We start from the raw sequence: 11,528 nt of genomic DNA, 5'->3' as shown, positions 1-11,528 counted from the left end.
CCTGCAATGCATTAACGCAGAGTGCTGATGCTTTTGTTCCTCATAATAGAGCAGCCTCTACAACTAAAAGTTAGGAATCTTTGCTGAAATATTTAGAGAATAAATTGAAAATCACAAACACTGGCATGGATGGATACAAGATAGAACCTGTACTCTCACTAATGTCTCTTCCTCCATCACCAAGATAGTCGAGAAAACCATCAGAGGTTATGAAGACACAAAATTCAACTCCAAAAGTCATTTATGATGGTCTCTTTATATAGTCCTCTACTTCCCTTGCAGATGAAATAGAAGAAGATGTTGTTCTCAAATAGCTTTTCAAAGAAGATAGTATAAACAAAGAAATATGATTTCCCCAACAAAATATGGTCCAGGCTATAAGATACTTCAACGCATGGGATATTCAAGTATCGGTTCTCTAGGAAAGCATCAAGAAGGTATTGTTGAACCTATTCAGTTACAAACTAAATCTGCAAATGATAAAGTTGGACAGGGATATGATCCAAGAAAGTCATCAGATTAGAAACATACTTCTCACCATCAACCTAAGTGGAGGAAAAAGGTACTACCTTCAACATCACAGGAAATTAATACTCAAAAAACTCAAGAAGAGTGTGATGATGAACAAAAAGAATTGCCAACCCAGAGAGAGGAAGCATATGGTAATCAAGTTCTGATTGTATCAGCTATAACACTCCAAGAGGTAGAAGTCCCAGAGGATATGAGAGAAGAAGTAGACAGAATCAGAGAATTGTTTGCACCACTGAACATTCTGGTCACATATATAGTTGGTAGACAACAAGTAGATGATTCAAAAACTAATTCAAATGAGTATGAATGTGGTCTAGACCATCTCTCAGATACATCTACTACAGAAACCCCTGAAGAATCTAGTGATATCACAGATGACGCACAAGAGATGATATGCTTAAAAATGCAAAAGGAAATAGAATAAATCAGACTAAAAAGACAAGAAGACTACGAACAATAGGTGAAGGAAGAAAGAACATAAGAAACTTCTTCACCTACTAACTCTCCCTCTAATGAGATAGGACAAATCATGTATGGAACTACAAAAGAAGAATTAGAAGCTATAGAAGCAAGACCAGTCATCAGTCCAGAGGAAGCTGAATGGAAAAGATGACAGGGATTAACAGAACCATAAAGGTTATGTCCACAAGTGTGTCAAATACAAGTGATCAATGAACTAAATCATGAAGGAACTTGTAGCATAAAAGATGTAGGTATTGATACTATACATACTTTTATTAATTCACTTAAAGATGAGTCAGAAACTTCATCTTATGACTCTGATAACTTAGACATAAGTTCTATTTATAACAACAACTATTCAACAGTATATTATGACTACTCTGTTATGAATGTTGAGATGTTGTTTGCTGACCCTATTATTGTCATACAACAATATGTAGTCCAGTTTGAAGTAGGGGACGATGCTAGGAGTAGGTCGGTTGGGTTAGGTCCAATAAATACTAGCATGAACTTTGATAATCATGTTGTACCTCTTGCTGGTCTCAAGACACCTACGCAAGGTAGTTTTTTGGAACTCGACTAGTCAGTCCGAAGTCATGATGATAATAAAATGAACTCTCTTGAACCTGTTCAAACTTTATCCTTGATACATCTTGAACTGATTGACTGTACTCTTTATAACCAACATTTGAATATACCCACCTTCGCCAATGACTACACACTAGCTTGCTATCTTAATGCAGTGGAACCAGTGAACTCTTCCACCAGTGAGCAAAGAGAGAACATGACTGAAATAGACATCAAGTATCTCAGTCACAAAAATCAAAAAAAGAAAAATAAGAGATCTGATGGTGAAAACCATATTGTGGCGGTGTCAAAATAAAAAATAGTGAAAATAAAGGATGTACCTAAGGGTGAAAACCTCTCTGAGGCACCTGAAGGTGAGATACTTGATATACTGCCAAGTCATTTCCAGGAGAGGTCTTCTATATTAATCAAGCCAACTCAGCCAGTGAACAATGGGAGTCGAGAGACACCACACATCATTCATGTAGCTCAATCATTATCAGCAGAAGAATTGAAAGATTTCACTCTCCTCTTTTCAAAAAAGAAGATTAATTTTGCGTGGACGTACTATGATATGCCAGGCCTAGATCCTGATCTTATCATGAACCATCTTTCTATCACACCAGGAGTTAAACCAGTCAAGCAAAAACTATGTAAGATGCACCCTCACATGGCACTACTAGTCAAGGCTGAGTTAGAAAAACTGCTAAAAGTTGGATTTATCAGAGCTATAGACTATGCATAATGGATTTCAAACATAGTACCTATGTCAAAGGAAGAAAAATCTATTAGGGTTTGCACAGACTTCAGAGATCTCAACAAAGCTTGTCCGAAAGATGACTTTTCATTACCAAACATTGATATGATAGTCGATATGACTGCTGCGTATGAGATGTACTCACTAATGGATGGATTCTCTGGCTATAAATCAAAATAGCTCTTGGGGATCAAGAAAAGACAACTTTCATCTATGCATGGGGAACCTTTTGCTGGAATGTCATGTCATTTGGGCTAAAGAACGCAGGAGAAACTTACCAAAGAGCAGTAACTACTATCTTTCATGATATGATGCATAAGAATATGGAAGATTATGTTGATGACACTCTAGTGAAGACTATGAAGAGATCCACGCATATTCAAGAGCTAGGCCCTATACTAGATAGAATGGAAAAATTCAAACTCCGGCTAAATCCAAAAAAATCTGCATTCGGAGTGACATATGGTAAAATACTTGGCTACATCATTTCAAAGAAAGTAATTGAGTTTGATCCTGAGAAGGTCCAAGATATAATGGAAATGCTACCTTCGAAGAACATCAGTCAAATGAGAAGTTTATAGGGACGTCTCCAATCAATCAGATCAATCAGATGCTTTATTTCTCAACTGGCAGACAAAGCTCAACCTTTCACAAAAGTATTGAGGAAAGGAGTAATATACAACTAGGATTGAGAATGTGAACAACACCTTCAACAGATCAAAGAGTACCTATCCAATCCACCAATATTGATGCCACCAATTCAGGGTAAACCATTGATCTTATACATATCAGCCACTGATTCATCATTAGGGGCACTTCTGGCACAACAAGATGAAAATAAAAGAGAGAGAGCTATATATTACATCAGTAGAACATTGGTGTCTTATGAAATGAACTACACTATAATAGAAAAAGAATGCTTTGCATTGGTGTTTGCATCACAAAAATTGAGACACTACATGTTAGCACATTCTATCAAGCTAGTAGCTAAGATTGATCCGCTCAAGTATCTTCTCAGCAAAGCAATACTCACCGGAAGATTAGCTAAATGGGTCATGGTTCTTACAGAGTTTGATATTGAACATGTGGAACGCAAAGCCATCAAAGGACAGGTGATTGTAGATCAACTTGTTGAGGCTCCACTTGAAGATAGTCAACCTCTGCATATAGAATTTATGGATGAATCAATCATGCACCTTACTCAACAATCATGGAAGATGTTCTTTGATGGGTCTTTCACTCAATATGGTTCTAGTGTCAGAATACTTTTTATTACTCCTCAAAAATATTCAATCCCAAAAGATTACAAGATTCTCTTCCCTTGCACAAACAACATTGCAAAATATGAAGCTTTGGTAAACGAGATCAAGCTGGCCATCGAGTGGAAGATTGTTGAATTACACATCTATGGATATTCTCAACTCATCATCAACCAAATAAATAATCTATATCAAACAAGAGATGAGAAACTGATACCTTATAAGATAATGGTGGATGATCTCAAGAAATACTTTACCTTTGTATCATTTCAGCAGATCCCCAGATCAGCAAATAGAGCAGCGGATGCAATGGCCACCTTGACGTCTATACCATAGCTACAAGAATCTAATTTTTGCTTTGAATTCTTGGTGGAAGAGTTACATTATCCTACCTATGACTCTCCCGGGTCCCAGATGGTCTGTTCTATTATTGGACATGACTCATCTCGCTATAGCCACATTTACTCTTACCTACGTGACCAAGTTGTCCCTACTAATCTTTCCCGAAATGAAAAAAGGAACCTAATTTGAAATGCATCATGGTAAATCATCATTGATAACGACCTATCTAGGCGAGGTTTAGATAGTACTTTGCTTAGATGCCTAGAAACTGAGGAGTCCCAACGCACATCATCCGGGGTTCATGAAGGTGTTTGTGGATCCCACTCGAACGGTCTAACTTTAGCACGAAAACTACTAAGGGTTGGCTACTACTAGCTAGACATGGAGAAAGAAGTTATAAAATTTGCTAAAACTTGTGAAAAGTGTTAGCTACATGGGAACCTTATACATGCTCCAGCAAGGGATCTCATACCCTTTGTTACACATTGGCCCTTTCAACAATGGACATTTGATCTAATTGGCCAATTATATCCTACATCATCTAACGAATACAAGTTTATTATAACCGCTACCAAGTACTTCACTAAGTGGGTAGAAGCGGTTCTGCTCATCAAAGAAACCGGTAAACAAGTAGCAATGTTCATCCTTAATTATATCATCTGCAAGTATGGTATACCTTCATCCATTATAACTGACAATGGAGGACAGTTCAAGAACAAAGATCTAAATGAACTCTGTGAAAAATTTAAAATAAAACAAAACTGGTCATCTGTGTACTACCCTCAAGGTAATGGACAAGTTGAAGAATCTAACAAGAATCTGTTGATTATCTTACATAGAACAGTAAATAAATATGGAAAGGATTGGCATCTGCAGCTCAATCCTGCCCTGTGGGCTTATAGAACAAGTATTAGAACACCTACTGGGGCTACACCTTTTTCTTTGGTGTATGGGTCCGAAGCAGTATTACCTATTGAAGTGGAAATACCATCTCTAAGAGTTTCTTTGCAAGGTCTTGTTATTGATGAAGACTACAGAATAGCTAGATTGCAAGAACACGAATTGCTGGATGAATGTTGGCAAGTGGCATTTGATCATTTAAGAGAATGTCTATAGGTTATAACAAAAAGGTTCGACAATGAGAGTTTCAAGTTGGTGACCTTATTCTAAGATAAAATCCTAAGAATCAACAATTTTGAGAAAACAAAGGGAAGTTTTAACCCAACTGGCTAGGTCCCTACATCGTTATTGCGGCCTTTGGCTCTGGTGCCTATCAACTCTCAACATCGGAAGGAGAGAAGCTTCGTGAACCAATCAACACCATCCACCTGAAGAAATTATTCACCTAAATATTCTCTGCTCTAGCAGCCTATACAGCTAAAAAGTCCAGAAGAAATCCAAAAAAAAATCAGAAAAAGTCCTGAAGAAATCCAAAAAAATCAGAAAAAGTCCTGAAGAAATCCTAAAAATAAAAGAAAAAAAAAAACTGAATCTCTGCCAAGTAGGTGAAAACCTGGCAAACAAAGTGCCTCTTGTACTCAAGCGCTCCATCTATCAATGCAATGTTGGCATTTCCCATTTTCATGCATAATTGCTTTCGTTTGTACATATATTTCATTCACTTTTGTGACATCCTGGTTCATTGGAACCCTTATGGCTTGAAACTGATCAATGTCCTAGTCTTAGGTTAATCGATAGAGCACATTACATGTCCTAAGTAGTATCAACCAAGTCATCATTCTGTCAGTAATACCCAGTCGTCCACTCCGAGTTAGTCACCTGTCTCCTGACTACTGAAGAGTTTTATCACTGAGTACATAAGAAAAACAACAAAATTGAAAACAATCACTAAATAGTTGAGCTATGCATGGAAATTTTCTTTGTGTGTTATCTTTTATATTGGTTTTCAATTATTATCCCTCTGAGTAACTCGAGGAAGTCTATCTTGACTAAGAGGAGCAAGGATTGAGGGCATAATATTTTCTTTGTTTTCAGCTTGTAGGAATTATTTCGATGATCTGGAAACATCTAATAAGTTGGGTGTCTAAGATAATAGCCTTCACATCAAGGTGAAATCTCCACACATACCTCGACTCCGCTTATTTGTATGCTACAAGGAGGTTCACATCATTTCTTTGTCTATTTTGAGGGAATTTCTTTATCATGCAATACGGGTCCCTGCGAAATCTGTCCAAGGATATGAAAGAAAAAAGGGTCATTGCGGACAAGATAATTAATATTGCACATGAAAAGAAAGGAACTCTAATCTGCTTGATATGTTTGTTAACACTCGGTGATGAAACTTAAGCATTTCAAATCTAGTGACTAGGTTTAGGTTGCATCTCATTTTGCATTCTGTGCATTTTGAGTGATTTCGGCATGATAACAATAATCTCTTTATCCTCTTAATGAGAGTTTGAAGCAGTCATCATTTTCTCAGCTAAGTGGTGTCTTTTTCATCATCATTTCTTCGATTGAGTACTTGTGTCTTGAGATGTTTGTTGCATACATGACCATCTTCTATAGATCCATACATTTCATTTTATACTTATTTGCATTCATATTATTTCATGAAGAAAAATAAACATTTGCATTACTAGTTACTCATTCTCCTAATTTATTTGCATCGTCATTTATTTGCATAAAAAGAAACAAAAATAAACATCCATATTCCATTTACATTCATTCATCTATACTGAAAAGATATGCATACATATAGAATAAAGCATATAGAACAACATCTCATAATCAATCAACCCAAGTACGATGAAATCAAATCAAGAGCTCGTAAGTTGGCTGTCCTGAGTCCATTTTCGAGATCGAAATCAAAATCTGATGTCAATTCTCTCATCAAAATTTCACGATGTTGACCACTTAGCGCTTTCATCAACTACTCATTCTCTTCTTCAATTTGCGCTCAATTTCTCGTTAATCAATGCTAAATGTCAATTTAATTCTCACATTAACTCTAATTTTAATCTTCAACATTAATCTTTGTGCTCAAATAACTTATAATCGCTCTAAATAAATGTTCAAAACATTGTGCAACCCTCGCTATCTTTCGATTTCTCTCCCGATGGGGCATACTCATGACCTCAAACTCGAGAATTTATTTCAAAAATCTTCATTACAAGTCGAGCAGCTAAGCTTCATCAAATCAATCGCTAGAGGCATATCAGTTTTATCGCTTCATATGAAGCTGGCATTGTCTTTGTCTGAATCAGTCTCTTAACGTTAATCAGTTTCATAGCTTTTCATCAAGCTGATTATTCATTTAAACTTAATCAAGGGTTTAAAGAGTATCTTTGATCACACACTCAATCTAAGCAGATGTTCAGCTTCATCGCATCGAATCAAGCTGGACAGTTTATCTTCGCTCAATGTATCTTGATCATTCAAGTTCAAGATTGGTTTTCTCTTTGCTCACTGAGTCTAGTTCAATCAAGTTCTAGATCAACAAGATCCACTTCTTGATCAATCAAGTTTAATTTCGGTATCTTTCCTCTTCATCGGTCCTAGTTCAACCAAGTTCAGGATCGGTTTCGCTTTAATCAACGCTGTTCAGTTTCATCGCTTCATAACAAGCTGAATACCTCGCTCTTCATCTAGTTCGTGATCAATCAAGTTCAGAACTAGTATCTCCTAGACATCAACTATTCTTTAAACCAACGCGTTTCTCACACATTAATTAAAAGAGGGGAAAATGTAATACCCTAAAAATGGTCATCTAAACCACGAGCCCCTAATCTCGACAACATCACCAAGGTCCTAACCAAAGGCAATTAAATAAATCTTGAGCATACAATTAATTTCTAAAATCATCAATGCCACATGGCAAAATTAATCACTCAATATTAATTAAATATTTATTTAATTAATTAAATCATTCCAAGTAAATCATTTTTAAACAATTATCTTATTTGTTTTATTGGATATCCTAGCATATTTAATTAAAATATATCAATTTGCCATTAAATCATGAAAAAAGGAATTAATTGAAGAAAAAAAGAATTGGAAATTGAGAAAAAAAAAAAATTGGAGACAATCATGAAAAACAAATTAAAAATTGATATATATTCTCAAAGAAAGCAATTAAAACAATTAAATATTAAAAATGAATGAAATAGAGAATAAATCAGTTTGTTTCCTGATTTTACCTTAATTTTAGTTCAATTTCCTTTAAAATTGAGAAAAGCATCCAATCACATCAATTCACCTGGATTGTGCTTTCTCTTGGAAAATATTGACCGCTCATCATCATTTGATCTCAGCCGTTGGTTTCTTTCTGAATTTTCTATAAATTTAGGCTCTTATCTCCTAATCAAATATCCTGGAGAATATATTGTTATTATGCTATTTTTGCTCTAGGTTCATTGAGAATTTGCATTGAGATATTGCATATTAGTTATTTCATATTGCTTACATCATTTAGCTTAAATATTCATATATTGCTTAAATCATGTTAGATTAATCTTGCATATCTAGCTTAAATCTTGCATCCATTTAGCTCATATTCATGCTCATATAGATTTAAAAATCCTTCGTTTAGGTGTTGTTTAGTCACTGGATAGCTTAGCAATCTGAGAGCAATCTAAACTCGCATCTACTAGAAGGCAATGGGTCACTTTGTAATGGTTTATTATTCATTGATTATTAATTTACTAACCATGCATATAATGACTTAATTGAAGTGTTGTGTCTTTCAGATACAGATACAAGTTCACTTTTTCACACACACAGGAATGACCACTAAATTTCTATTCTTTTCATTTATTGCTTTGACACTTGGCATGTTGCTAATCCTAATATCTTTCAATTGTCAACAATTTTTCTTCTTTCTTATTGGACTTGGAAACTTAAACTTCTACTTCTATATTTTTTTAAGGTGTCAAGTGGTCATTTTGAATGTTTGATATAGCTAGCCTTAGTAATGTGATCAGTGTAATGTCTATCATGTTCGTTTAACCTCTAATAGAGTGTCAAGGGGAATACCACAAGGAGTGAAGTTAGGTGAAGGGATAAATAATAAGTATTATATCAAATTAAGATAACGAAGGGTGTACCCTCTATGATGGAGCTCTCTTGCTAATCTAAGAAGGAAAATTAATAACAAAAGTGTGATCTAGACCTAGTGAATTGTGTATTCTAATAAATTGCAGACACGTTGTGTTGGCATATGCATGGAGATGATTACATGGATGCTATCTAAATTAAGTGTAATTATTTCCATCACTCCCTTCGAATGGGATTGTTATATACCTTAATATTTGGGGTTATGAATAATGTGACCTATGTAACTTAAACATTTGTGCCTAGATGTCTAAATATTGTAAGCCCTAGAGGTAGAAAACTACCCTATTTATGGGTGGATTTGAAGAACTTGAACTTGAATATACCTTGTTGCCTTATGATGTGGGAAGAAATCATGCACATAGGGTGGTTTAACAAATATGTAATTAACAACCTTATGAGGCACCTTGATGTAAAATAAGAAAATTCACATTGGATAAAGTAAGTTATGATGTCAATTTTCCTTGTTAACATGCATGGATGAGAATGTCAGTGGGATAAACATGTTTTGGATAAATCCTTAACAAAATATGACTCCTAAAAATTGAATAAGTGAACTAGTATGTGTAACCTAGATAATGGAAGATGATGTGTTGTATCGATATGCTTTGGATGGAGCATTAACTTCAAATAATTATGGAATGTGTAAAGTAGAACTTGTAAAACACCTACTTGACATTGAAGGAAAATGTAATAAAAATTCTAAGATAAGTACCATATGGAGGTAATAGCTGTTACGATAGTACGTTGATTTTAGTATTGCATCTTCCAAGTAGGCAAGGCAAGATTTAGAGTAATTTAGAATAATTGTTGGGAATGTTATGTCCCTATCTTTGTATCCTAGTCATGCGACTTCCAAGAGTAAGTCGAACTCTAGGGGGGAAGGATGTAGAGCCCCTCCCCAATCAAGCTCTGGTTAACCTAGTTTGACCATGGTTGACCTTATTAATAGTCTACATGGATGATTGCTACACCTTGTAAAGGTGCTATGATTCAATAGGATGGGCTATGTTAGATCGATAAATTAGTAAATGTTGACCCCTTGGGGGATAATTAAACGTATTTTGCTTGTGTATCATATATATGTTAGGGGTTTGGGGACCTATCCTAAACCCATCATAAGAGTATCTTTCATTTCCATCATGGACTTAGCTTTCAACATGGAACCTTGATACATCATGGTCATGAGACCCTTTTGGCATAGGATCCTCAGGAGACAAGTGGATAAGATGTAGTTCCACATTATGATTGATTTTAGTACTTAGATTGATGATGTGGTGATTAATTGTGCATGCCTAATTGGCGATTGTTTTATATGATTGCATTGGTGTTGCAAATGAGTATATGGCCGCATGAGAATTATTGGGAAAAGTAATTGAACCATGTTATGGAATCATTTTACCTTGCAGTGCACATTTTGATGCATTGTGAATTTAGATCATATATGATCCAGTGATTGGATAACATTGATATGATGTATGTCATTTATTTCTGATTTGCAGTACTTCATTTATGATTTTAGAAAACATGGATGCATGCCTTATGAATGATTGAATTTCATGTTGATTACAATGATTCCATTGAGTAAATTATTTCATGTGGATTCTATTGGATAATTGATAATTTGATTGTTATGATTTAAAGTGTATGCAAAGTGTTTGATTTGTATTATTTTCATATATTAATATTGAATATTATTATTTGAGATTACTAATGTGCAAAGTGAGATGTGCAAGAAAACTAATATGTGTGACCATAGAAACTATTCAAATAAAATCAAGATAAACCTATGTGCATTTGTGAAACCAAGGGTTGTCTATTTGGAGAGATAACACCTCGTATGTAATGTGTTTATATTTGTAAATGTGAATGCTTAAATGTGTGTTTAATTTGTATTTGTTAAAATTGTTAATTTAAAAAAGGGACATGCCATGCATATTATAGTATTGTTTATGTTTATGGTGTCACTTGACACTTGTGTTGTGAAGTGAGTTGGTGGTGCAGAGGGTTTGGGATGTTATATCACTTTCTTGGTTTTTACTCAAAAAGGGTCTCAACTTGGTATCATCCAATGGACCAATGTCTTTAACCTTATCAAAGTTTCTAGAGCTTTCCCTAGATCCTTCCCAAGGATCTCTTCACTCAGGACAACTCACAATTGACAAGGAGTCTCCTACCCCTAAGGTTGCAACCCTTCAACCAAGGACACCTAACAACCGCAAACCCCAAGCAACAAGATCTTTACACAAAAGTGGAAACTAACCTATGTGAGTGTTTACACATGTGTTATATAGATTTTTCACTAATCTTGACCCCTTAGATGGGATTTTACTAGCCCATTGTATCTTTTCCCCTTTTGGACCTAGGAAATAGGGCTACAAGAAATTAGCCCTCCATTTGGGATTTTATTGATTTGTCACACAACCTACCTAAATAACCCCCTGATTAAATTTTATATTTGAATACCCGTTTGGGCATTCTACGAGATTCCAAAAGTTTTCATTTGGGTTTTGAGTACGGATGGTCAAACCCTACTGACC

The sequence above is a fragment of the Cryptomeria japonica genome, chromosome 7 (assembly GCF_030272615.1).
Source record: "Cryptomeria japonica chromosome 7, Sugi_1.0, whole genome shotgun sequence".
Taxonomy (NCBI): Eukaryota; Viridiplantae; Streptophyta; class Pinopsida; order Cupressales; family Cupressaceae; genus Cryptomeria; species Cryptomeria japonica.
The sequence above is the reverse complement of the archived record's forward strand: the minus strand, read 5'-3'. Positions refer to the sequence as shown.